Source organism: Triturus cristatus, chromosome 2_1, assembly GCF_964204655.1.
Source record: "Triturus cristatus chromosome 2_1, aTriCri1.1, whole genome shotgun sequence".
NCBI classification, from domain to species: Eukaryota; Metazoa; Chordata; class Amphibia; order Caudata; family Salamandridae; genus Triturus; species Triturus cristatus.
Window position 1 is genome coordinate 1,030,054,679 of NC_140581.1, and position 27,084 is coordinate 1,030,081,762.

General features: G+C 42.4%; 1 protein-coding gene across 2 annotated transcripts in view; it reads right to left on the reverse strand.

Moving 5' to 3' along the window:
• LOC146866272 (alcohol dehydrogenase 1-like) overlaps positions 1–27,084 on the reverse strand; it is a 266,527-nt gene that overhangs the window by 231,747 nt on the left and 7,696 nt on the right. The window contains exon 2 of one of the 2 annotated variants that reach the window (XM_085635204.1): positions 5,750–5,887. The exons of the other annotated variant lie outside the window; for it this stretch is intronic. The gene's annotated coding sequence lies outside the window, so the exon portion shown is untranslated. The remainder of the gene's footprint in view (positions 1–5,749; positions 5,888–27,084) is intronic. 2 annotated transcript variants of the gene reach the window in all.

The following is a 27,084-nucleotide window of genomic DNA, read 5'->3' on the forward strand; positions in this document are numbered from 1 at the left end:
TGGCAAAGTGAGCAAGGGACTCACGTCTGAGCATACCCTGCCAACTTATGGCAAACAAAGCAAAAACCAAAGGAAATGATTTGGTTTTTGCTTTGATGCAGCTGTGTCATAAAAGTGACTCAGTGAAATCTTGGAGATTTCACTGCGTCTCTTTTATGAGGCTATCCTACCTCAAAACACCCACCCTGCATACATTATACCTGATGCCGGTTTAATGTGGCGCAGGGCTTTACAACGTGACACATCTCACTAGATGCGTGACGTTGTAAATATGTTGCCTTGGGGCGCATTGTTTACGACGTCGCTGCGTCACAGAAGTGACTCCACAGTGTCATGAAGATGTTGCAAGGGGCTTGTGAATCTACCCCTAAGAATCACCAAAGTAGGGCTAACATGAAAAATGTCAATGTGTTGGTTTCTTTCTTTTTTCTACAACCATGCATTTAACAATGCTAACTCTTATTCAGTCATGTCGCAAAGTAGTCAGTGAACAAAAATACCAACTGGTTAGTGCCCTAATCGTTAGTACATCAGGACCATGCGTTGCTAAGTGGACATATACAAAAGAGAAATACTCTCACCTTAAAACATAAGCATTGTAGAACTAACATGTACTCTTATTCAGAGTGCTTCAGTATTGGGACAGCATGAAACGTTGACAACATAAAATCATAACTTCTTTAGACAGTAATACTATTTTTACAAGCAGTGACGGTGACACTTCTGTGGTTTGGCACAGATGCCTAGGTAAAACAAATTATTTATTTTCAATCTGCAAGTTTATACACAAAGGAAGCAAATACTGGTAGAACTTTTTGAAATGGGCATGATTAGTTTGGCATCAGAAGTATAACATTGCATGGCTAGAAGATAAGCATAACAGGGTTTGCTTATTATGAAATGTGCAGAACTAAAAAATAAATCTTTAACAAATTCCAGAGTTAACTGGTGCATTTGATTGTGCAAGAGTTAAGCACACAGGGGTAACCCTATAACCCAAGGAACCTGGGCCTCGTAAATATATATGAACAATGGTTCCGTAGGGGAAAAATATTATTTACAATTAAGAAAAATCAATTAAACATGAACACAGCAATATAAGCACCAAAAGCATAAATAGTAGGTAGAGTTCTCCCATATATATATATGTATATATCAATATATTCACCAAAAAAACACAGGTTTCAGGGACGTTATAGTTAGTTTGACATTTCACTCATACAAAACCAGAGAAATTCGGCATTATAGTTAGTTGGGCTAACTATAACTCGTGTCCCCGCAATGCACTGCTGATGACGTCACATATTACATCACTCATGACATGGTCAGTGACATCACTGATGACATCTCAAATGACATCACTCATGACATCACTGATGACATCATCCAGTGACTGCGTGTTTCTGAAAAGTTTAGGTATGTTTTATATATATACGCCAAGGTATATTGAAGAATGAGTGGGTGTATGAGTGTCTGAATAGAGGATTTAGTGGGTGCATGACTGACTGTATAAGTGAGTGATTAAACGTGTCTTAGTGAATGCATGGGTGAATGACTAATCTGTGTGAATGTCTGTATCAGTCTGTCAGTTGCTGTGTAAGTCGCTGCATGAGTTGGTGAGTAGCTATGAGCGTCTATATGGGTTAATGATTGGTTGTCTGAGTACCTGTATGGGTGCCTGCGTGTCTTTGTGGGTGGGTGGGTGGGAGGGTGTAACTCCCCACATGGATGCATGAGTGGGTGATTCAGTGGGTGTATGGGTTCATAAGTGCATCTGCGAGGGGCTGTATTGGTGAGTGAGTGTGCATATGGCTGTGTTGGTGACTGAATGGATGTCTCAGTCATATATGTGTGAGAAACTACATATGGGAAAGGCAGTATATGTGAATGTTGGAGTATATATCTGACTATATGTGAGAGTGAGTGATTGTGAGAGTGGCTGTATGGATGAGTGTTTGCTTGTGTCAGCGATTGTGTGAGAGTAAGTATGTGTTAGTTTCTGTATGAATAAGTGAGGTGGTGTGTGTATGTGTGTATAACTGTATGGGTGAGTAAATGGGAGTGTGATTGATTCTTTGCATGTCTGACTAGGTGTGTGAGTAACTCTATGGATGAGTGGTGGTGTGTGAGTGTCTGTATCTGTGTATGAGTTCATATATCAGAGGCTGTATTGATACGTGACAGCGTGTATGAGTGACTGTATGTGTGAGGGTGTGGATGTGTATAGACCTATGAATCAGTGAGTGAGTATGTACTAACTGGTATTGGTGTGTCTATGGTTTCGAGAATGGTAGTCTGTATTTTAAAGTGGGTGTATCAAAGGTTAAATTAGAGTGTGAGGAGGTGCATCAGATAATCACGTGGATGATGTCATCAGTGATGTCATCAGTGATGTAATTTGAGATGTCACTGACCACGTCATTAATGATGTTATCAACAGTATATTGCGTGGGCACGAGTTATAGTTAGCACATCTAACTATAACTGCTGACTTTCTCTGGTTTTGTACGAGTGAAATGTCCAACTAACTATAACTTCCCTGAAACCTGTGGTTTTTTCAATGAATTTCTAAGGTTTTATAAATGCTAATTTCTAACTATAATTTCCCTGAAACCTATGGTTTTTTCAGTGAATATATATACATTTATATCTCATACCCTTAATAGATACATATTTTTAAAATGTTCAGATAATCCATAAGTATTAATAATTAATATTAACATTTGTATGAACCATATATTTAATTTAATAGATATTTTGTATTAATTTTATATTCATATATTATTTGAAAATGTGAAAATATGTATGAATAAATTATATAACATAACTTGATAATTATGAACACTTTTGTGAAAACCTAATTTTATGATAATTTTTAATTCATTTTCTCTTTATATGTGAATAAATATGTCTGTATATTTAATCATATAAAGACATTTACATATACATAAACATATACACATATGTAATGACTTTTAACAATTAAAAAAAATACTTGCCTGCGCAGTAAAGTTATGCGATGTAAAGTACTGAAAACCCTACCTTCAATGTAAAGACCTCGATGTACTTACCTGCGATATAGTCCCGTGAAGTAAAGTCCTCATGTGATTGCATACCCATAATATTGACTGCACTATTAATAGCCATTTTTGTCAGTGACAAATGTATGAAATGGCCCAGTGCTCCTCCACTGGTGTTGAGAAGGACCTCCTTGTGCAACGATATAGTCAGTTTAAACAAATAGAAATGTTTGTGTTTCATTATTATCAGTGATACTTAGGGTAAGAGAAGGTTTTAATAGAAGAACACCATGAGTTATGTGATCCTGTTATGTGAATTTGTGCAGCATTTATATAGCACTTTGCAATGCTGGAATGACACAGTAGCACTTTCCTAATATGGGCACCCTTTTTTGGGTGAACAGATTAGATTTTCTTAATATAGTTTATTTACAATTAAAATAGTTTACATTATTTTTGTGTTTTACAAGTGTAACAATAAGAACCTTTATTTAATGATTACAAAATAGATATTAGTTATATTTAATTGCTATGATCGTTAGCAGTTACTATGTATTGACATTTATATCTGCCATGGATTAGTTTTGGATTGGATTGGCTTGGATTGGATTGGATTGGATTGAATTGAGTTGGGTTCGATTTTTCAATTGGGTAGGGTTGGGTTTTTCGGTTGGATTGGGTTGGGCTGGACTAGGTTTTACGAGAACCAGAAACGCGCCATTGCTGCCCATCGTGGCCGGCTGTCCCATTTCCTTTCCATGGCCTAGCAAGGAGTTTTGTTTTCTCTGCAAAGATACCCAAGAATTGACCAGACAAGCTCCCATCACAAATTGAGAGCGTTTTTCTGAATCCAGTCCTACAGTGCGTGCGCAATGGCTCTCCAGCTTCAATAAGCACCTTGGCAGAGTGCAACACTGTTCACTCCACCATAACATCCACATCAGGACATGTTGACTGGTGATTATCAATGTCACCTATTTAATGAACAGGAGCCTGCACAGTACACTGTCCCCGGGCAGAAGTTGTATGTCTTCAGGTTTGTAGGGAACATTGTTTGTGTAGTGTGAAAATAGGTAGGAACGTATAGAGTGTTGATCAATGCACTAGATCCCAAGGGAGACCTCAAGGCTGTAAACAGAGCGGCAGGTCGCAGGCGCATTCCAATTTTATTAGAGTTGAGTCTGCAGTCATTACATAATATGGACTGGCATGAACTTGTAACAATCGCAAGTGGCAGGAAATGCCCACAAAGTCATTTGCTTCCCAGGCAGTAGGGTGCCACTCACTGCTTGATAGACTGTTTCACTCGCGTGCCCAGAATTTTGAATAAGATTACCTTTTGGCCCTCTAACCTAAGCCTAGCTGAGACGATTGAGTTCATGGTCCTGCCCTTAAGAATCCCAGGACCCGGAGCTGGGGATGGGGCGACTGGGCAGCTATCATAGAAGCCCGTAACTATCACGTGACTGAAAATACAGGTTAGACAGCATTCTGGGCTACAGCATTCTGGGCTACCGGGGCATCTGGCTGCTGCAAAGACAGACAACACAGGTTGTTTGTACAGGTTGTTTGTTGAGGAAGGTAGGTGGCCTTCAATTGTCATGCCAAGTTGGAGGACAGACAATGTGTGGGCATTCGAGGTGCTTGCCCCCTGAGGCGGTCCAATCCTTAGAAAAGATGTACTGTCTGGAACGAAGAAGACGGGAAAAAGCCAATGTCATGTCTACTTTACTAAAAACATTCTGCGAATGGCCATACAAAGTAATGCAACATTCCCTTTGCAAAAGTATAAATGGAAGTAATTAAAACCTTTACTAAATCACATGAAAATGTTAAGCTCAGTGACAAACACAGTTCTGCTGTTATTTTCTTTATGAAGACGAATACTCTGTTTCCTGTTTTTAATTTCTTGAAGTGAAGATTGAGCCAAACCCACTCTATGAGAACCGTTCTCAAAAGGAACGCGCTGTAACTTTTTGCGTTTTGCCAAGTGTGGTGAAAACATGACTTATTTATGGCGCTGCAGTATTTATAATATGATTGTATTAATTTGATTTGCTTGCAGTCAGCTCTGTCTTCCCTCCCCTCGGCTCGCTAGCTCTGCGGCCCGGCAAAGCTGCAGCCCCGTCGTTAGTATTCCCCTCAATTTAATCTCATGCAGATGAATTTCGAGGTGTGCCGAACCCCATGAAAAAAGGTCACATTTTTATTCTAGTTCTACTAGAGCAAATATAGGTAAACCAATTACCAGATCCCGATCCACCGCTGTTATCACTAAATGGAGGAGCGATGACTGATTGTCTACTGTCTGATGTACTTTTGATGTCGTTTTTAGCATTCTTTTACACTTTTCTCTGTGGTATTTTTTTGTTTACCAACAGTAACAGCAGTTAAAAAAATGTGGCAAAAATAAGCCAATAAAATGCAAGTGTGTGAACATTTTGACGTTTCTTGGTATATCGTGAACCCACAAACCACCACAAACACTGAAAGCTTCATAAAACGTTGCCAAAAGAGAGAAACAGTGTAATTTTGCAAGGGGGAAGAGATTCACAAAACCTGTCATAAATAATTCAGATGTATTTAAGCGGAATATTTTGCCCAAGCCTACCTAGACCTCAGTCCCTTATTCTGACCAATGTTGGTTAAGCAACCGAGTATGGACATTACTGCACTGTTGTGATATTTATACAGTGGAGCAGCAGAGCCTTCAACCAACATCAGCTCACCTTGTCCTCGAGGCAGCGCAGAGATAGTCTTCAAAAGCAGCAGCACATAGTTAATTTCCCAAGAGCTGGTCCAATTTACCCTTGATTTGGGGTAGTGTAAGTTTTTCTTGATTTCTATTCGTACACTTTTCTTTGATCCTGCAACAGAACAGGTAAAGAATGCTACGTTATTTTACAATGATCCAAACGCTCTGTACAAGCATGGTGAACCATTTTTAAAAAAAGTTGCTTTCTGAAGCAAGAGCTACCTTTTTGGGAACCCCTTTTTTCTCGCCACCTGCTTGGCAAATCACCCTGAAAAGACAGGAGCTGACCGGAGCAAACCATTAGTTTAGAAAATTGTGGGAAGATTCATAAAACGGCGCCAAAGATATTGACAAAAGAAAAAACACTTTTCGAATAGAAACAAGGTCCTTACTATAACTACCTACTGGCGACCGCCAGAAGGTAATATATACACACACATATATATATATATATATATATATATATATATATATATATATATATATATATATATATATATATATATATATATATATATTACCTACTGGCGGTCGCCAGTAGGTAGTTATAGTTAGGACCCTGTTTCCATAGGAAATCCGCAACATTCTATTTGGAATAACTTTGGCGCCGGTCGACGAATCCTCGCGAATTTCTCAAAATAGGTGGGGTGCTACGCTCCGCTCCTACCCTGAAAGTCTCGGGGGGATTCGTCAAGCGGGGGCTGAGATAAAAGGGGGGTCCCAAAACGCGTTTTTCCCATGCATTTTTCCATAGGACCTTTAGACAGGGCTACAGCCCGAACGGCTGAACAGAATTACTAGAAATTTGGCAGAGAGGTAGTCCTCAGGTCAAGGAAGTGCCTTTTGTAGGTTTGGTGTAAATCTGTTCAGTAGATTCTGAGAAAATAGCCTTTAAATCAATATATATATCTGAGCCAGCTTACGGTACGCTTACCGCAAGCTTACCGTACGCGTACGGTGGCGTGCGCGAGCGCGATTCTGATTGGCTGTTACATCTAAGTAAACATTCGAATCGGTCGAAACCAGGAAGCGGCGGCCGCCATTTTCTCTCTCGCACTCTGAGGGGGGGGCTGTAAACAAAGGCAAAAAACATATAAAGGGGCTGTTTAGACAGCGCCCATGCACATAGCCATGTTAGTTGAGTCCTCAAAGATCCCCCAAAGCCAAAAACGGTAAATTTTAATTTTTTGAAAATTTCGCCGATTACGCTTACCGTACGCGTACGGTGCGCTTACGCTAAAAATTTTAATAAAAAAAAAAAAACACTCTCTGTGCATGGCATATTATTGTCATCACTTACAAATTAAATTTAACAGATTACCTATCACAAGGAAGCGCATAATATGTCCTCCATGTGCGCACGGTGCGTAACGTGGGAACGCGGTGCGCGTAGCGCACTGCGTGCCCACCTTGCGTGTACGGCACTAACTGCGTAAAGTGGGCGCGCGGTGCGCGAAGCGCACCGCTTGCTCACTGTGCGCGCACGGTGCGCGAAGCGCACCGTGCGCGCACGGAACGAACTGCGTTAAGTGGGCGTGCACGCCACGAATGGCGTAAAGTAACTTAGCATTTAAAAAACCGTACAAATTCACTGAAAAAACCATAGGTTTCACACACGTTATAGTTAGGAATTAGCATTTAAAAAACCTTGCAAATTCACTGAAAAAACCATAGGTTTCAGACATGTTATAGTTAGCGGAAATTTTACTGATAAAAAACCAATGAAATTCCCCCGTTATAGTTAGTGCAGGCAACTATAACTCACGCGACCGCAATCTTCTGCTGATGACATATGTGTCTTTATGAAAAAAAAATATTTGTAATATATGTATAGCTAAAAATTTATGGAAGAAGACATGGGCAAATAAGTGTCTAAATACAGTATTAGCATCAGCAGAGGATTGCGGTCGCGTGAGTTATAGTTGCCTGCACTAACTATAACGGGGGAATTTCATTGGTTTTTTATCAGTAAAATTTCCGCTAACTATAACATGTCTGAAACCTATGGTTTTTTCAGTGAATATATATATACACATATATATATATATATATATATAAAATATATATATATATATATATATCAAGCTCCAAAGTTGCCCGCAGGCAAGGCCGCACTCCCCAGCAGCTTGTTACGAGCATATTTCTCGAAGCAATTTTCAGGGTAAAGTCAACACTCCGTCCTTCTGTGATTACAGCTCTCGTGTCAACGATAGTAGAGCCTGACGCGTTTCTGGGCTTCCGCCCTCTTCAGAGGCTCGACATGAGATTGTTGCAGTAGACACGCCCACACCTTTGTGATTAACCGCCCTCAGGTGAGCTTTGCATTAGGTGAATCCTTGCAATGTCTTATGGGAAAGGTAGTTCGTGTCCCCACAATGATTTGACTGTTGTGATGCCCTGGATGGACCCGAAGGAACGGGTGAAAACATTAATCCCCTGCTGCTGGTCCTTCATGGCCCCCTTGGATATGGGGTGGTGCGATCCTTTACGGCCGGGCCGCCGCATAAACATCAAGCTCCAAAGTTGCCCGCAGGCAAGGCCGCACTCCCCAGCAGCTTGTTACGAGCATATTTCTCGAAGCAATTTTCAGGGTAAAGTCAACACTCCGTCCTTCTGTGATTACAGCTCTCGTGTCAACGATAGTAGAGCCTGACGCGTTTCTGGGCTTCCGCCCTCTTCAGAGGCTCGACATGAGATTGTTGCAGTAGACACGCCCACACCTTTGTGATTAACCGCCCTCAGGTGAGCTTTGCATTAGGTGAATCCTTGCAATGTCTTATGGGAAAGGTAGTTCGTGTCCCCACAATGATTTGACTGTTGTGATGCCCTGGATGGACCCGAAGGAACGGGTGAAAACATTAATCCCCTGCTGCTGGTCCTTCATGGCCCCCTTGGATATGGGGTGGTGCGATCCTTTACGGCCGGGCCGCCGCATAAACATCAAGCTCCAAAGTTGCCCGCAGGCAAGGCCGCACTCCCCAGCAGCTTGTTACGAGCATATTTCTCGAAGCAATTTTCAGGGTAAAGTCAACACTCCGTCCTTCTGTGATTACAGCTCTCGTGTCAACGATAGTAGAGCCTGACGCGTTTCTGGGCTTCCGCCCTCTTCAGAGGCTCGACATGAGATTGTTGCAGTAGACACGCCCACACCTTTGTGATTAACCGCCCTCAGGTGAGCTTTGCATTAGGTGAATCCTTGCAATGTCTTATGGGAAAGGTAGTTCGTGTCCCCACAATGATTTGACTGTTGTGATGCCCTGGATGGACCCGAAGGAACGGGTGAAAACATTAATCCCCTGCTGCTGGTCCTTCATGGCCCCCTTGGATATGGGGTGGTGCGATCCTTTACGGCCGGGCCGCCGCATAAACATCAAGCTCCAAAGTTGCCCGCAGGCAAGGCCGCACTCCCCAGCAGCTTGTTACGAGCATATTTCTCGAAGCAATTTTCAGGGTAAAGTCAACACTCCGTCCTTCTGTGATTACAGCTCTCGTGTCAACGATAGTAGAGCCTGACGCGTTTCTGGGCTTCCGCCCTCTTCAGAGGCTCGACATGAGATTGTTGCAGTAGACACGCCCACACCTTTGTGATTAACCGCCCTCAGGTGAGCTTTGCATTAGGTGAATCCTTGCAATGTCTTATGGGAAAGGTAGTTCGTGTCCCCACAATGATTTGACTGTTGTGATGCCCTGGATGGACCCGAAGGAACGGGTGAAAACATTAATCCCCTGCTGCTGGTCCTTCATGGCCCCCTTGGATATGGGGTGGTGCGATCCTTTACGGCCGGGCCGCCGCATAAACATCAAGCTCCAAAGTTGCCCGCAGGCAAGGCCGCACTCCCCAGCAGCTTGTTACGAGCATATTTCTCGAAGCAATTTTCAGGGTAAAGTCAACACTCCGTCCTTCTGTGATTACAGCTCTCGTGTCAACGATAGTAGAGCCTGACGCGTTTCTGGGCTTCCGCCCTCTTCAGAGGCTCGACATGAGATTGTTGCAGTAGACACGCCCACACCTTTGTGATTAACCGCCCTCAGGTGAGCTTTGCATTAGGTGAATCCTTGCAATGTCTTATGGGAAAGGTAGTTATATATATATATATTCACAGAAAAAACTTAGGTTTCAGGGGTGTTATAGATAGCTGGCCATTTCACTCGTACAAAACCATAGAAATTCCTCCGTTATAGTTAGTTCTGCTAACTATAGCTCGCGCACCCTTAATGCACTGCTGATGATGTCACATATTGCATCATTCATGACATGGTCAGTGACATCACTGAGGACATCACTGATGACATCTCAAATGACATCACTGATGACATCACTGATGGCATCATCAAGTGAATGTGGTCTAGTTTGTAATTTGAATATGTATTATATATATACCAATCTTTATTGAAGATTGAGTGGATATATAACTGTCTGGATGGAGGATTTAGTAGCTGTCTGACTGTCTGTTTAAGTGAGTAATTAAAAGTGTCTCAATTAATACATGGATTAGTAACTAAACTATGTGAATGTGTGCATCACTGTCTCTGTTGTTGTAACATTCTGCATCAGTTGGTCACTAACTACATGAGTGTGTATATTAGTTATTGATTAGTTGGGTGAGTATTTGGGACACTGAGTTTGTGTGTGGTTGGATGGTGTGTGTGTAACTCTATCCATAGATGTGTGAATGGTTGATTGACTAGGTGTATAGGTTTAAGAGTGCATGTGGAAACAGTTGTTTGGGTGAATGAGTGTATTTATTTGTGTGTTGGTGAGCGAATATATGTTTTAGTTGTACATCTTCAACAAAGTAAAAGAATAAAAGGCATTGTATGTGAGAGTTGGTGTATATAAATAAGTATGTGTAGGAGTCAGTGATTGTGAGAGTAACTATACTAATGAGTGTATAATTGTAATGGTGATTTTTAAACATATTAACTATGAGTTACTATGTATTTGAATAAATGAGGTATTGTTGGATAATTTTGTAAGTGAGTATATGTAAGTGTTATTAAGTTTTTTTCATGAGTGAGTAGTATGACTGCATAACCGACTAAGATGACTGCTGATGTGTCAATGTCTATATATGTGTATAAGTGCATTTGAGAGTGTTCTATTAATTAGTAAATGCATGTATAAATGATTCTGTTGTTGAATGGGTAGTTGTGTGTGTAGACTTAGGAATCAGTGAGTCGGTATGTAGTAACTGGTATTGGTGTGTCAATGGTTTCAAATATGGTACTCTGTATTTTACAGTGAGTGATGAAAGGTTATACTAGTGGATGATGAGGTGTATCAGATTGTCACTTGAAGATGTCATCAGTGATGTCATTTGAGATGTCATCAGTGATGTCATCAGTGATGTCAATGACCATGTCATGAATGATGCAATATGTGACATCATCAGCAGTGCATTGCGGGCGCGCGAGTTATAGTTAGCAGAACTAACTATAATGGAGGAATTTCTATGGTTTTGTACGAGTGAAATGGCCAGCTTACTATAACACCCCTGAAACCTATGTTTTTTTCAGTGAATTTCTAAGGCTTTTTAAATGCTAATTTCTAACTATAACGTCTCTGAAACCTATGTCTTCTTCAGTGAATTGCAAAGCTTTTTTAAATGCTAATTTCTAACTATAACGTCTCTGAAACCTATGTTTGTTTTCAAAGAATTTCAAAGGTTTTTTAAATGCTAATTTTTAAGTGTAATAGTAGTTATACCTATTTTTTTGTACTGATTTTCTACAGTTTTTTAACTGTTTATTTATAAAAATTTTATTCATTAAATAACATTATATATTTTTCTGAAAATTGCACACAAAAAAAATTCTAACTGAAATATTGATTCATTTTCTTGTTTTCATTTTCTATTGAAATATATTTATATTATTTTCTTTAAAAAACAAAGAATCCAATTTTTTTTCGGAGTCGCGCACTCAAAGCGAACACATGACGGTGGGTGCCCGTATTCTAGCCGCCATTTTCGAAAAGTCGTAAAGGATCCACGTACGGTGTGCGACGGCTGCGTGTTTTTCAGTTACATCATATACATTTAAAATTACGTGATGTGTGCGATTGGTATGCGACCAGTCCGCGACTCCTGCTCCAGCACGTTCGTGACACATGCGCATTATGGTACGAGATGCTTGCGCGGTTGTGGGTCCCGTGTGACATCCTATACGTGCTGGGGCATGCTAGGTGCGCGACTCCCTCAAAAAAAAATTATGTTCCAAAATGATATGTATGTGTCTTTAATATACATATTAGGGCAAGAGATTATCTAAGATATTCTTAAAAATAATATATTTGTACTTATAATAAACTTATATTATTTTTAAAGTCGGGTTTATGCATCGTGAGTGCAGAGAACCAGGTCAGCAGAGCTGCTGTAGAGCTAGAGAAACCAGGTCAGCAGAGCCGTTGAAAGAGCCAGAGACCCAAGCCAGGAGAGCTGCTCTAGAGCCCAAGAACCAGGACAGCAGAGCTGCTGTAGAACCAGAGAAACCAGGTCAGCAGAGCTGCTTTAGAGGGAGAGAACCAGGTCAGCAGAACTGCTTTACAGCCAGAGAACCAGGCCAGCAGAGCTGCTTTAGAGCCAGAGAACCAGGTCAGCAGAGCTGCTCTAGAGCCAGAGAACCAAGTCAGCAGAGCTGCTTTAGAGCCATAGAACCAGGTCAGCAGAGCTGCTTTAGAGCCAGAGAACCAGGTCAGCAGAGCTGCACTAGAGCCTAAGAACCAGGTCAGCAGAGCAGCTCTAGAGCCAGAGAGCCAGGTCAGCAGAGCTGCTGTAGAGCCAGAGAAACAGGGTCAGTAGAGCTGCTTTAGAGGGAGAGAACCAGGTCAGCAGAGCTGCTCTAGAGGGAGAGAACCAGGTCAGCAGAGCTGCTCGAGAGCCACAGAACCATGTCAGCAGAACTGCTTTAGAGCCATAGAACTGGGTCAGCAGAGCTGCTTTAGAGCCAGAGAACCAGGTTAGCAGAGCTGTTGTAGAGCTAGAGAACCAGATCAGCAGTGCTGCTATGTAGCCTAAGAACTAGGTCAGCAGAGCTGCTCTAGAGCCAGAGAACCAGGTCAGCAGACCTGCTGTAGAGCCAGAGAAACCAGGTCAAGAGAGCTGCTTTAGAGGGAGAGAACCAGGTCAGCAGAGCTGCTTTAGAGCCAGAGAACCAGGTCAGCAGAGCTGCTCTAGCGGACACTGACTGACAGACACTGACTGACTGACACTGACTGATTGACACTGACTGACACTGATTGACTCACACTGACACCGACTGACACTGACACTGACTGGCACTGTCACTGATTGACTGAAACTGACTGACTGACAATGACTGAAACTGATTGACTGACACTGACTGACTGACACTGACTGACTGACACTGACTGACTGATTGACACTGACTGACACTGATTGAGTGACACTGACTTGCTGACGGACACTGATTGACTGACACTGATTGACTGACACTGACTGAATGACTGACACTGACTGACTGACACTGACTGACTGACACTGACTGACTGACACTGACTGACTTACTGACTGACACTGACTGACACTGATTGACTGACACTGACTGACTGACGGACACTGATTGATTGAAACTGACTGACACTGATTGACTGACACTGACTGACTGACTGACACTGACTGACTGACACTGACTGACTGACACTGACTGACTGACACTGACTGAAACTGACTGACTACTCTCTACTACTCTACTACTCACTCTCTACTACTCTCTACTATTTACTCTCTACTACTCACTCTCTACTACTCACTCTACTGCTCTCTACTACTCTCTACCCTCACTCTCTACTACTCTCCTACTCACTCTCTACTTCTCACTACTACTCTCTCTCTACTACTCACTCTCTACTACTCACTCTACTACTCTCTACTACTCACTCTCTACTACCCTCTCTCTACTACTCACTCTCTACTATTCACTCTACTACTCACTCTCTACTACTCACTCTCTACTACTCGCTCTCTACTACTCTCTACTACTCACTCTCCACTACTCACTCTCTACTACTCTCTCTCTAATACTCTCTACTACTCACTCTCTACTATTTACTCTCTACTACTCTACTACGCTCTGCTACTCTTTCTGCTACTCACTCTCTACTACTCACTCTCTACTACTCTACTACTCTCTACTACGCACTCTACTACTCACCCTCTACTACTCTACTACTCACTCTCTACTACTCTCTCTACTACCCACTCTCTACGACTCACTTTCTACTACTCACTCTCTACTACTCACTGTCTACTACTCACACCCTACTACTCTCTACTATTCACTCTCTACTACTCTCTCTAGCTACTACTCTCTCTCTACTATTCACTCTCTACTACTCCCTACTACTCACTCTACTACTATCTACTACTCTCTACCACTCACTCTCTACTACCTTACTACTCACTCTCTACTACTCTCTACCACTCTCTCTCTACTACTCACTCTCTACTACTCACTCTCAACTACTCTCTACTACTCACTCTCTACTACTCACTCGCTACTACTTTCTACTACTCACTCTCTACTACTCACTCTCTACTACTCACTCTCTACTACTCTCTACTATTTACTCTCTACTACTCACTCTCTACTACTCTCTACTGCTCACTCAACTACTCTCTACTTCTCTCTATCCTCACTCTCTACTACTCTACTACTCACTCTCTACTTCTCTCTAATACTCTCTCTCTACTACTCACACTCTACTACTCACTCTACTACTCTCTACTACTCACTCTCTACTACCCTCTCTCTACTACTCACACTCTACTATTCACTCTACTACTCACTCTCTACTACTCGCTCTCTACTACTCTCTACGACTCACTCTCCACTACTCACTCTCTACTACTCTCTCTCTAATACTCTCTACTACTCACTCTCTACTATTTACTCTCTACTACTCTACTACTCTCTACTACTCTTTCTGCTACTCACTCTCTACTACTCACTCTCTACTACTCTACTACTCTCCACTACGCACTCTACTACTCACCCTCTACTATTCTCTACTACTCACTCTACTACGCTCTACTAGTCTCTACCACTCACTCTCTACTACTCTACTACTCACTCTCTACTAGTCTCTCTCTACTACTCACTCTCTACTACTCACTATACTACTCTGTACTACTCACTCTCTACTACTCTCTCTCTACTACTCTCTCTCTACTACTAACTCTCTAGAGGGAGAGAACCAGGTCAGCAGAGCTGCTTTAGAGCCAGAGAACCAGGTCAGCAGAGCTGCTCTAGCGGACACTGACTGACAGACACTAACTGACTGACACTGACTGATTGACACTGTTTGACTCACACTGACACTGATTGACACCGACACTGACTGACACTGATTGATTGAAACTGACTGACTGACAATGACTGACACCGATTGCCTGACGCTGACTGACTGACACTGACTGACTGACACTGACTGACACTGATTGACTGACACTGACTGACTGACGGCCACTGATTTACTGACACTGACTGGCCTACTGACACTGACTGACTGCCACTGACTGACTGACACTGACACTGACTGACTGACACTGACTGACTGACTGACTGACACTGACGGACACTGATTGACTGACACTGACAGACTGATTGACACTGATTGACTGACAATGACTGACACTGATTGACTGACACTGATTGACTGACACTGACTGACTGACACTGACTGACTGACACTGACAGACTGACACCGACTGACTGACACTGTCTGAAACTGACTGACTACTCTACTACTCACTCTCTACTCCTCACTCTCTACTACTCTCTACTACTCACTCTCTACTACTCACTCTCTACTACTCACTCTCTACTACTCACACTCAACTACTCTCTACTACTCACTCTCTACTGCTCTCTCTATCTACTACTCACTCTGTACTACTCTCTACTATTCACTCTCTACTACTCTCTACTACTCTCTCTACTACTCACTCTCTACTACTCTACTACTCTCTACTACTCACTCTCTACTACTCACTCTCAACTACTCTCTACTACTCACTCTCTACTACTCACTGTCTACTACTCACTCCCTACTACTCTCTATTATTCACTCTCTACTACTCTCTCTATCTACTACTCTCTCTCTACTATTCACTCTCTACTACTCTCTACTACTCACTCTACTACTATCTACTACTCTCTCCCACTCACTCTCTACTACTCTACTACTAACTCTCTACTACCCTCTACCACTCTCTCTCTACTACTCACTCTCTACTAATCTACTACTCTCTACTACTCACTCTCTACTACTCACTCTCAACTACTCTCTACTACTCACTCTCTACTACTCTCTACTATTTACTCTCTACTACTCACTCTCTACCACTCTCTACTACTCACTCTACTGCTCTCTACTACCCTCTACCCTCACTCTCTACTACTCTACTACTCACTCTCTACTTCTCTCTACTACTCTCTCTCTACTACTCACTCTCTACTACTCACTCTACTACTCTCTACTACTCACTCTATACTACCCTCTCTCTACTACTCACTCTCTACTATTCACTCTACTACTGACTCTCTACTACTCACTCTCTACTACTCGCTCTCTACCACTCTCTACTACTCACTCTCTACTACTCTCTACTATTTACTCTCTACTACTCACTCTCTACTACTCTCTACTACTCACTCTACTGCTCTCTACTACTCTCTACCCTCACTCTCTACTACTCTACTACTCACTCTCTACTTCTCACTACTACTCTCTCTCTACTACTCACTCTGTACTACTAACTCTACTACTCTCTACTATTCACTCTCTACTACCCTCTCTCTACTACTCACTCTCTACTATTCACTCTACTACTCACTCTCTACTACTCACTCTCTACTACTCGCTCTCTACTACTCTCTACTACTCACTCTCCACTACTCACTCTCTACTACTCTCTCTCTAATACTCTCTACTACTCACTCTCTACTATTTACTCTCAACTACTCTACTACTCTCTGCTACTCTTTCTGCTACTCACTCTCTACTACTCACTCTCTACTACTCTACTACTCTCTACTACGCACTCTACTACTCACCCTCTACTACTCTACTACTCACTCTCTACTACTCACTCCCCACTACTCTCTCTACTACCCACTCTCTACTACTCTCTACTACTCACTTTCTAATACTCACTCTCTACTACTCACTGTCTACTACTCACTCCCTACTACACTCTATTATTCACTCTCTACTACTCTCTCTATCTACTATTCTCTCTCTACTATTCACTCTCTACTACTCTCTACTACTCACTCTACTACTATCCACTACTCTCTACCACTCACTCTCTACTACTCTACTACTCGCTCTCTACTTCCCTCTACCACTCTCTCTCTACTACTCACTCTCTACTACTCTACTACTCTCTACTACTCACTCTCTACTACTCACTCTCAACTACTCTCTACTACTCACTCTCTACTACTCACTCGCTACTACTTTTTACTACTCACTCTCTACTACTCACTCTCTACCACTCTCTACTACTCACTCTCTACTATTTACTCACTCTCTACTACTCTCTACTACTCATTCTACTGCTCTCTACTACTCTCTACCCTCACTCTGTACTACTCTACTACTCACTCTCTACTTCTCTCTACTACTCTCTCTCTACAACTCACTCTCTACTACTCACTCTACTACTCTCTACTACTCACTCTCTACTACCCTCTCTCTACTACTCACTCTCTTCTATTCACTCTACTACTCACTCTCTACTACTCACTCTCTACTACTCGCTCTCTACCACTCTCTACTACTCACTCTCTACTACTCTCTACTATTTACTCTCTACTACTCACTCTCTACTACTCTCTACTACTCACTCTACTGCTCTCTACTACTCTCTACCCTCACTCTCTACTACTCTACTACTCACTCTCTACTTCTCACTACTACTCTCTCTCTACTACTCACTCTCTACTACTCACTCTACTACTCTCTACCACTCACTCTCTACTACCCTCTCTTTACTACTCACTCTCTACTATTCACTCTACTACTCACTCTCTACTACTCACTCTCTACTACCCACTCTCTACTACTCACTTTCTACTACTCACTCTCTACTACTCACTGTCTACTACTCACACCCTACTACTCTCTACTATTCACTCTCTACTAATCTCTCTAGCTACTACTCTCTCTCTACTATTCACTCTCTACTACTCCCTACTACTCACTCTACTACTATCTACTACTCTCTACCACTCACTCTCTACTACCTTACTACTCACTCTCTACTACTCTCTACCACTCTCTCTCTACTACTCACTCTCTACTACTCACTCTCAACTACTCTCTACTACTCACTCTCTACTACTCACTCGCTACTACTGTCTACTACTCACTCTCTACTACTCACTCTCTACTACTCACTCTCTACTACTCTCTACTATTTACTCTCTACTACTCACTCTCTACTACTCTCTACTGCTCACTCAACTACTCTCTACTTCTCTCTATCCTCACTCTCTACTACTCTACTACTCACTCTCTACTTCTCACTACTACTCTCTCTCTACTACTCACTCTGTACTACTCACTCTACTACTCTCTACTATTCACTCTCTACTACCCTCTCTCTACTACTCACTCTCTACTATTCACTCTACTACTCACTCTCTACTACTCGCTCTCTACTACTCTCTACTACTCACTCTCCACTACTCACTCTCTACTACTCTCTCTCTAATACTCTCTACTACTCACTCTCTACTATTTACTCTCAACTACTCTACTACTCTCTGCTACTCTTTCTGCTACTCACTCTCTACTACTCACTCTCTACTACTCTACTACTCTCTACTACGCACTCTACTACTCACCCTCTACTACTCTACTACTCACTCTCTACTACTCACTCTCTACTATTCACTCTACTACTGACTCTCTACTACTCACTCTCTACTACTCGCTCTCTACCACTCTCTACTACTCACTCTCTACTACTCTCTACTATTTACTCTCTACTACTCACTCTCTACTACTCTCTACTACTCACTCTACTGCTCTCTACTACTCTCTACCCTCACTCTCTACTACTCTACTACTCACTCTCTACTTCTCACTACTACTCTCTCTCTACTACTCACTCTGTACTACTCACCCTACTACTCTCTACTATTCACTCTCTACTACCCTCTCTCTACTACTCACTCTCTACTATTCACTCTACTACTCACTCTCTACTACTCACTCTCTACTACTCGCTCTCTACTACTCTCTACTACTCACTCTCCACTACTCACTGTCTACTACTCTCTCTCTAATACTCTCTACTACTCACTCTCTACTATTTACTCTCAACTACTCTACTACTCTCTGCTACTCTTTCTGCTACTCACTCTCTACTACTCACTCTCTACTACTCTACTACTCTCTACTACGCACTCTACTACTCACCCTCTACTACTCTACTACTCACTCTCTACTACTCACTCCCTACTACTCTCTCTACTACCCACTCTCTACTACTCTCTACTACTCACTTTCTAATACTCACTCTCTACTACTCACTGTCTACTACTCACTCCCTACTACACTCTATTATTCACTCTCTACCACTCTCTCTATCTACTATTCTCTCTCTACTATTCACTCTCTACTACTCTCTACTACTCACTCTACTACTATCCACTACTCTCTACCACTCACTCTCTACTACTCTACTACTCGCTCTCTACTTCCCTCTACCACTCTCTCTCTACTACTCACTCTCTACTAATCTACTACTCTCTACTACTCACTCTCTACTACTCACTCTCAACTACTCTCTACTACTCACTCTCTACTACTCACTCGCTACTACTTTTTACTACTCACTCTCTACTACTCACTCTCTACCACTCTCTACTACTCACTCTCTACTATTTACTCACTCTCTACTACTCTCTACTACTCATTCTACTGCTCTCTACTACTCTCTACCCTCACTCTGTACTACTCTACTACTCACTCTCTACTTCTCTCTACTACTCTCTCTCTACTACTCACTCTCTACTACTCACTCTACTACTCTCTACTACTCACTCTCTACTACCCTCTCTCTACTACTCACTCTCTTCTATTCACTCTACTACTCACTCTCTACTACTCACTCTCTACTACTCGCTCTCTACCACTCTCTACTACTCACTCTCTACTACTCTCTACTATTTACTCTCTACTACTCACTCTCTACTACTCTCTACTACTCACTCTACTGCTCTCTACTACTCTCTACCCTCACTCTCTACTACTCTACTACTCACTCTCTACTTCTCACTACTACTCTCTCTCTACTACTCACTCTCTACTACTCACTCTACTACTCTCTACCACTCACTCTCTACTACCCTCTCTTTACTACTCACTCTCTACTATTCACTCTACTACTCACTCTCTACTACTCACTCTCTACTACCCACTCTCTACTACTCACTTTCTACTACTCACTCTCTACTACTCACTGTCTACTACTCACACCCTACTACTCTCTACTATTCACTCTCTACTACTCTCTCTAGCTACTACTCTCTCTCTACTATTCACTCTCTACTACTCCCTACTACTCACTCTACTACTATCTACTACTCTCTACCACTCACTCTCTACTACCTTACAACTCACTCTCTACTACTCTCTACCACTCTCTCTCTACTACTCACTCTCTACTACTCACTCTCAACTACTCTCTACTACTCACTCTCTACTACTCACTCGCTACTACTGTCTACTACTCACTCTCTACTACTCACTCTCTACTACTCACTCTCTACTACTCTCTACTATTTACTCTCTACTACTCACTCTCTACTACTCTCTACTGCTCACTCAACTACTCTCTACTTCTCTCTATCCTCACTCTCTACTACTCTACTACTCACTCTCTACTTCTCTCTAATACTCTCTCTCTACTACTCACACTCTACTACGCACTCTACTACTCTCTACTACTCACTCTCTACTACCCTCTCTCTACTACTCACACTCTACTATTCACTCTACTACTCACTCTCTACTACTCGCTCTCTACTACTCTCTACGACTCACTCTCCACTACTCACTCTCTACTACTCTATCTCTAATACTCTCTACTACTCACTCTCTACTATTTACTCTCTACTACTCTACTACTCTCTACTACTCTTTCTGCTACTCACTCTCTACTACTCACTCTCTACTACTCTACTACTCTCCACTACGCACTCTACTACTCACCCTCTACTATTCTCTACTACTCACTCTACTACGCTCTACTAGTCTCTACCACTCACTCTCTACTACTCTACTACTCACTCTCTACTAGTCTCTCTCTACTACTCACTCTCTACTACTCACTATACTACTCTGTACTACTCACTCTCTACTACTCTCTCTCTACTACTCTCTCTCTACTACTAACTCTCTAGAGGGAGAGAACCAGGTCAGCAGAGCTGCTTTAGAGCCAGAGAACCAGGTCAGCAGAGCTGCTCTAGCGGACACTGACTGACAGACACTAACTGACTGACACTGACTGATTGACACTGTTTGACTCACACTGACACTGATTGACACCGACACTGACTGACACTGATTGATTGAAACTGACTGACTGACAATGACTGACACCGATTGCCTGACGCTGACTGACTGACACTGACTGACTGACACTGACTGACACTGATTGACTGACACTGACTGACTGACGGCCACTGATTTACTGACACTGACTGGCCTACTGACACTGACTGACTGCCACTGACTGACTGACACTGACACTGACTGACTGACACTGACTGACTGACTGACTGACACTGACGGACACTGATTGACTGACACTGACAGACTGATTGACACTGATTGACTGACAATGACTGACACTGATTGACTGACACTGATTGACTGACACTGACTGACTGACACTGACTGACTGACACTGACAGACTGACACCGACTGACTGACACTGTCTGAAACTGACTGACTACTCTACTACTCACTCTCTACTACTCTCTACTACTCTCTCTCTACTCCTCACTCTCTACTACTCTCTACTACTCACTCTCTACTACTCACTCTCTACTACTCACTGTCTACTACTCACTCTCAACTACTCTCTACTACTCACTCTCTACTGCTCTCTCTATCTACTACTCACTCTGTACTACTCTCTACTATTCACTCTCTACTACTACTCTCTCTACTACTCACTCTCTACTACTCTACTACTCTCTACTACTCACTCTCTACTACTCACTCTCAACTACTCTCTACTACTCACTCTCTACTACTCACTGTCTACTACTCACTCCCTACTACTCTCTATTATTCACTCTCTACTACTCTCTCTATCTACTACTCTCTCTCTACTATTCACTCTCTACTACTCTCTACTACTCACTCTACTACTATCTACTACTCTCTCCCACTCACTCTCTACTACTCTACTACTAACTCTCTACTACCCTCTACCACTCTCTCTCTACTACTCACTCTCTACTAATCTACTACTCTCTACTACTCACTCTCGACTACTCACTCTCAACTACTCTCTACTACTCACTCTCTACTACTCTCTACTATTTACTCTCTACTACTCACTCTCTACCACTCTCTACTACTCACTCTACTGCTCTCTACTACCCTCTACCCTCACTCTCTACTACTCTACTACTCACTCTCTACTTCTCTCTACTACTCTCTCTCTACTACTCACTCTCTACTACTCACTCTACTACTCTCTACTACTCACTCTATACTACCCTCTCTCTACTACTCACTCTCTACTATTCACTCTACTACTGACTCTCTACTACTCACTCTCTACTACTCGCTCTCTACCACTCTCTACTACTCACTCTCTACTACTCTCTACTATTTACTCTCTACTACTCACTCTCTACTACTCTCTACTACTCACTCTACTGCTCTCTACTACTCTCTACTACTCTACTACTCACTCTCTACTTCTCACTACTACTCTCTCTCTACTACTCACTCTGTACTACTCACTCTACTACTCTCTACTATTCACTCTCTACTACCCTCTCTCTACTACTCACTCTCTACTATTCACTCTACTACTCACTCTCTACTACTCACTCTCTACTACTCGCTCTCTACTACTCTCTACTACTCACTCTCCACTACTCACTCTCTACTACTCTCTCTCTAATACTCTCTACTACTCACTCTCTACTATTTACTCTCAACTACTCTACTACTCTCTGCTACTCTTTCTGCTACTCACTCTCTACTACTCACTCTCTACTACTCTACTACTCTCTACTACGCACTCTACTACTCACCCTCTACTACTCTACTACTCTACTACTCACTCTCTACTACTCACTCTCTACTACTCTCTCTACTACCCACTCTCTACTACTCTCTACTACTCACTTTCTAATACTCACTCTCTACTACTCACTGTCTACTACTCACTCCCTACTACACTCTATTATTCACTCTCTACTACTCTCTCTATCTACTACTCTCTCTCTACTATTCACTCTCTACTACTCTCTACTACTCACTCTACTACTATCCACTACTCTCTACCACTCACTCTCTACTACTCTACTACTCACTCTCTACTTCCCTCTACCACTCTCTCTCTACTACTCACTCTCTACTAATCTACTACTCTCTACTACTCACTCTCTACTACTCACTCTCAACTACTCTCTACTACTCACCCTCTACTACTCACTCGCTACTACTTTTTACTACTCACTCTCTACTACTCACTCTCTACCACTCTCTACTACTCACTCTCTACTATTTACTCACTCTCTACTACTCTCTACTACTCATTCTACTGCTCTCTACTACTCTCTACCCTCACTCTCTACTACTCTACTACTCACTCTCTACTTCTCTCTACTACTCTCTCTCTACTACTCACTCTCTACTACTCACTCTACTACTCTCTACTACTCACTCTCTACTACCCTCTCTCTACTACTCACTCTCTTCTATTCACTCTACTACTCACTCTCTACTACTCACTCTCTACTACTCGCTCTCTACCACTCTCTACTACTCACTCTCTACTACTCTCTACTATTTACTCTCTACTACTCACTCTCTACTACTCTCTACTACTCACTCTACTGCTCTCTACTACTCTCTACCCTCACTCTCTACTACTCTACTACTCACTCTCTACTTCTCACTACTACTCTCTCTCTACTACTCACTCTCTACTACTCACTCTACTACTCTCTACCACTCACTCTCTACTACCCTCTCTTTACTACTCACTCTCTACTATTCACTCTACTACTCACTCTCTACTACTCACTCTCTACTACTCGCTCTCTACTACTCTCTACTACTCACTCTCCACTACTCACTCTCTACTACTCTCTCTCTAATACTCTCTACTACTCACTCTCTACTATTTACTCTCTACTACTCTACTACTCTCTGCTACTCTTTCTGCTACTCACTCTCTACTACTCACTCTCTACTACTCTACTACTCTCTACTACGCACTCTACTACTCACCCTCTACTACTCTACTACTCACTCTCTACTACTCTCTCTACTACCCACTCTCTACTACTCTCTACTACTCTCTACTTCTCACTTTCTACTACTCACTCTCTACTACTCACTGTCTACTACTCACTCCCTACTACTCTCTACTATTCACTCTCTACTACTCTCTCTATCTACTACTCTCTCTCTACTATTCACTCTCTACTACTCCCTACTACTCACTCTACTACTATCTACTACTCTCTACCACTCACTCTCTACTACTCTACTACTCACTCTCTACTACTCTCTACCACTCTCTCTCTCTACTACTCACTCTCGACTAATCTACTACTCTCTACTACTCACTCTCTACTACTCACTCTCAACTACTCTCTACTACTCACTCTCTACTACTCACTCGCTACTACTTTCTACTACTCACTCTCTACTACTCACTCTCTACCACTCTCTACTACACACTCTCTACTACTCTCTACTATTTACTCTCTACTACTCACTCTCTACTACTCTCTACTGCTCACTCAACTACTCTCTACTACTCTCTATCCTCACTCTCTACTACTCTACTACTCACTCTCTACTTCTCTCTACTACTCTCTCTCTACTACTCACTCTCTACTACTCACTCTACTACTCTCTACTACTCACTCTCTACTACCCTCTCTCTACTACTCACACTCTACTATTCACTCTACTACTCACTCTCTACTACTCACTCTCTACTACTCGCTCTCTACTACTCTCTACGGCTCACTCTCCACTACTCACTCACTACTACTCTCTCTCTAATACTCTCTACTACTCACTCTCTACTATTTACTCTCTACTACTCTACTACTCTCTACTACTCTTTCTGCTACTCACTCTCTACTACTCACTCTCTACTACTCTACTACTCTCCACTACGCACTCTACTACTCACCCTCTACTATTCTCTACTACTCACTCTACTACGCTCTACTAGTCTCTACCACTCACTCTCTACTACTCTACTACTCACTCTCTACTAGTCTCTCTCTACTACTCACTCTCTACTACTCACTATACTACTCTGTACTACTCACTCTCTACTACTCTCTCTCTACTACTCTCTCTCTATTACTAACTCTCTAGAGGGAGAGAACCAGGTCAGCAGAGCTGCTTTAGAGCCAGAGAACCAGGTCAGCAGAGCTGCTCTAGCGGACACTGACTGACAGACACTGACTGACTGACACTGACTGATTGACACTGATTGACTCACACTGACTGACACTGACACTGACTGACACTGATTGATTTAAACTGACTGACTGACAATGACTGACACTGATTGCCTGACACTGACTGACTGACACTGACTGACTGACACTGACTGACACTGACTGACTGACACTGACTGACTGACGGCCACTGATTTACTGACACTGACTGGCCTACTGACACTGACTGACTGACACTGACTGACTGACACTGACTGACTGACACTGACTGACTGACACTGACTGACACTGACGGACACTGATTGACTGACAGTGACAGACTGACGGACACTGATTGACTGACACTGACTGACACTGATTGACTGACACTGACTGACTGACACTGACTGACTGACACTGACAGACTGACACCGACTGACTGACACTGTCTGAAACTGACTGACTACTCTCTACTACTCTACTACTCACTCTCTACTACTCTCTACTACTCTCTCTCTACTCCTCACTCTCTACTACTCTCTACTACTCACTCTCTACTACTCACTCTCTACTACTCACTGTCTACTACTCACTCTCAACTACTCTCTACTACTCACTCTCTACTGCTCTCTCTATCTACTACTCACTCTGTACTACTCTCTACTATTCACTCTCTACTACTCTCTACTACTCTCTCTCTACAACTCACTCTCTACTACTCTACTACTCTCTACTACTCACTCTCTACTACTCACTCTCAACTACTCTCTACTACTCACTCTCTACTACTCACTCGCTACTACTCTCTACTACTCACTCTCTACTACTCACTATCTACTACTCTCTACTACTCTCTCTCTACTACTCTCTACTATTTACTCTCTACTACTCACTCTACTACTCACTCTACTACTCACTCACTCTCTACTACTCTACTACTCACTCTCTACGTCTCTCTACTACTCTCTCTCTACTACTCTCTCTATACTACTAACTCTCTATTACTCTCTACTACTCACTCTCTACTACCCACTCTCTACTACTCACTCTCTACTACTCTCTACTGCTCACTCTCCACTACTCACTCTCTACTGCTCGCTCTCAACTGCTCACTCTCTCCTACTTTCAACTACTCACTCTACTACTCACTCTCTACTACTCCCTACTACTCACTCTACTACTCACTCTCTACCACTCACTCTCTACTACTGTACTACACCCTACTACTCTCTCTCTACTACTCACTCTCCACTACTCTCTCTCTACTACTCTCTACTACTCACTCTACTACTCACTCTCTACTACTCACTCTCTACTACTCTCTACTACTCACACTCTACTACTCTCTCTCTACTACTCTCTACTACTCACTCTACTACTCACTCTCTACTACTCTCTCTCTGCTACTCACTCTCTACTACTCACTCTCTACTACTCTCTACTACTCACTCTCTACTACTAACTCTCTACTACTCACTCTCTACTACTCACTCTCTACTACTCTTTACTACTCACTCTCTACTACTCTCTACAACTCACTCTACTACTCACTCTCTACTGCTCTCTACTACTCTCTACTGCTCACTCTCTACTACCCACTCTCTACTACTCGCTCT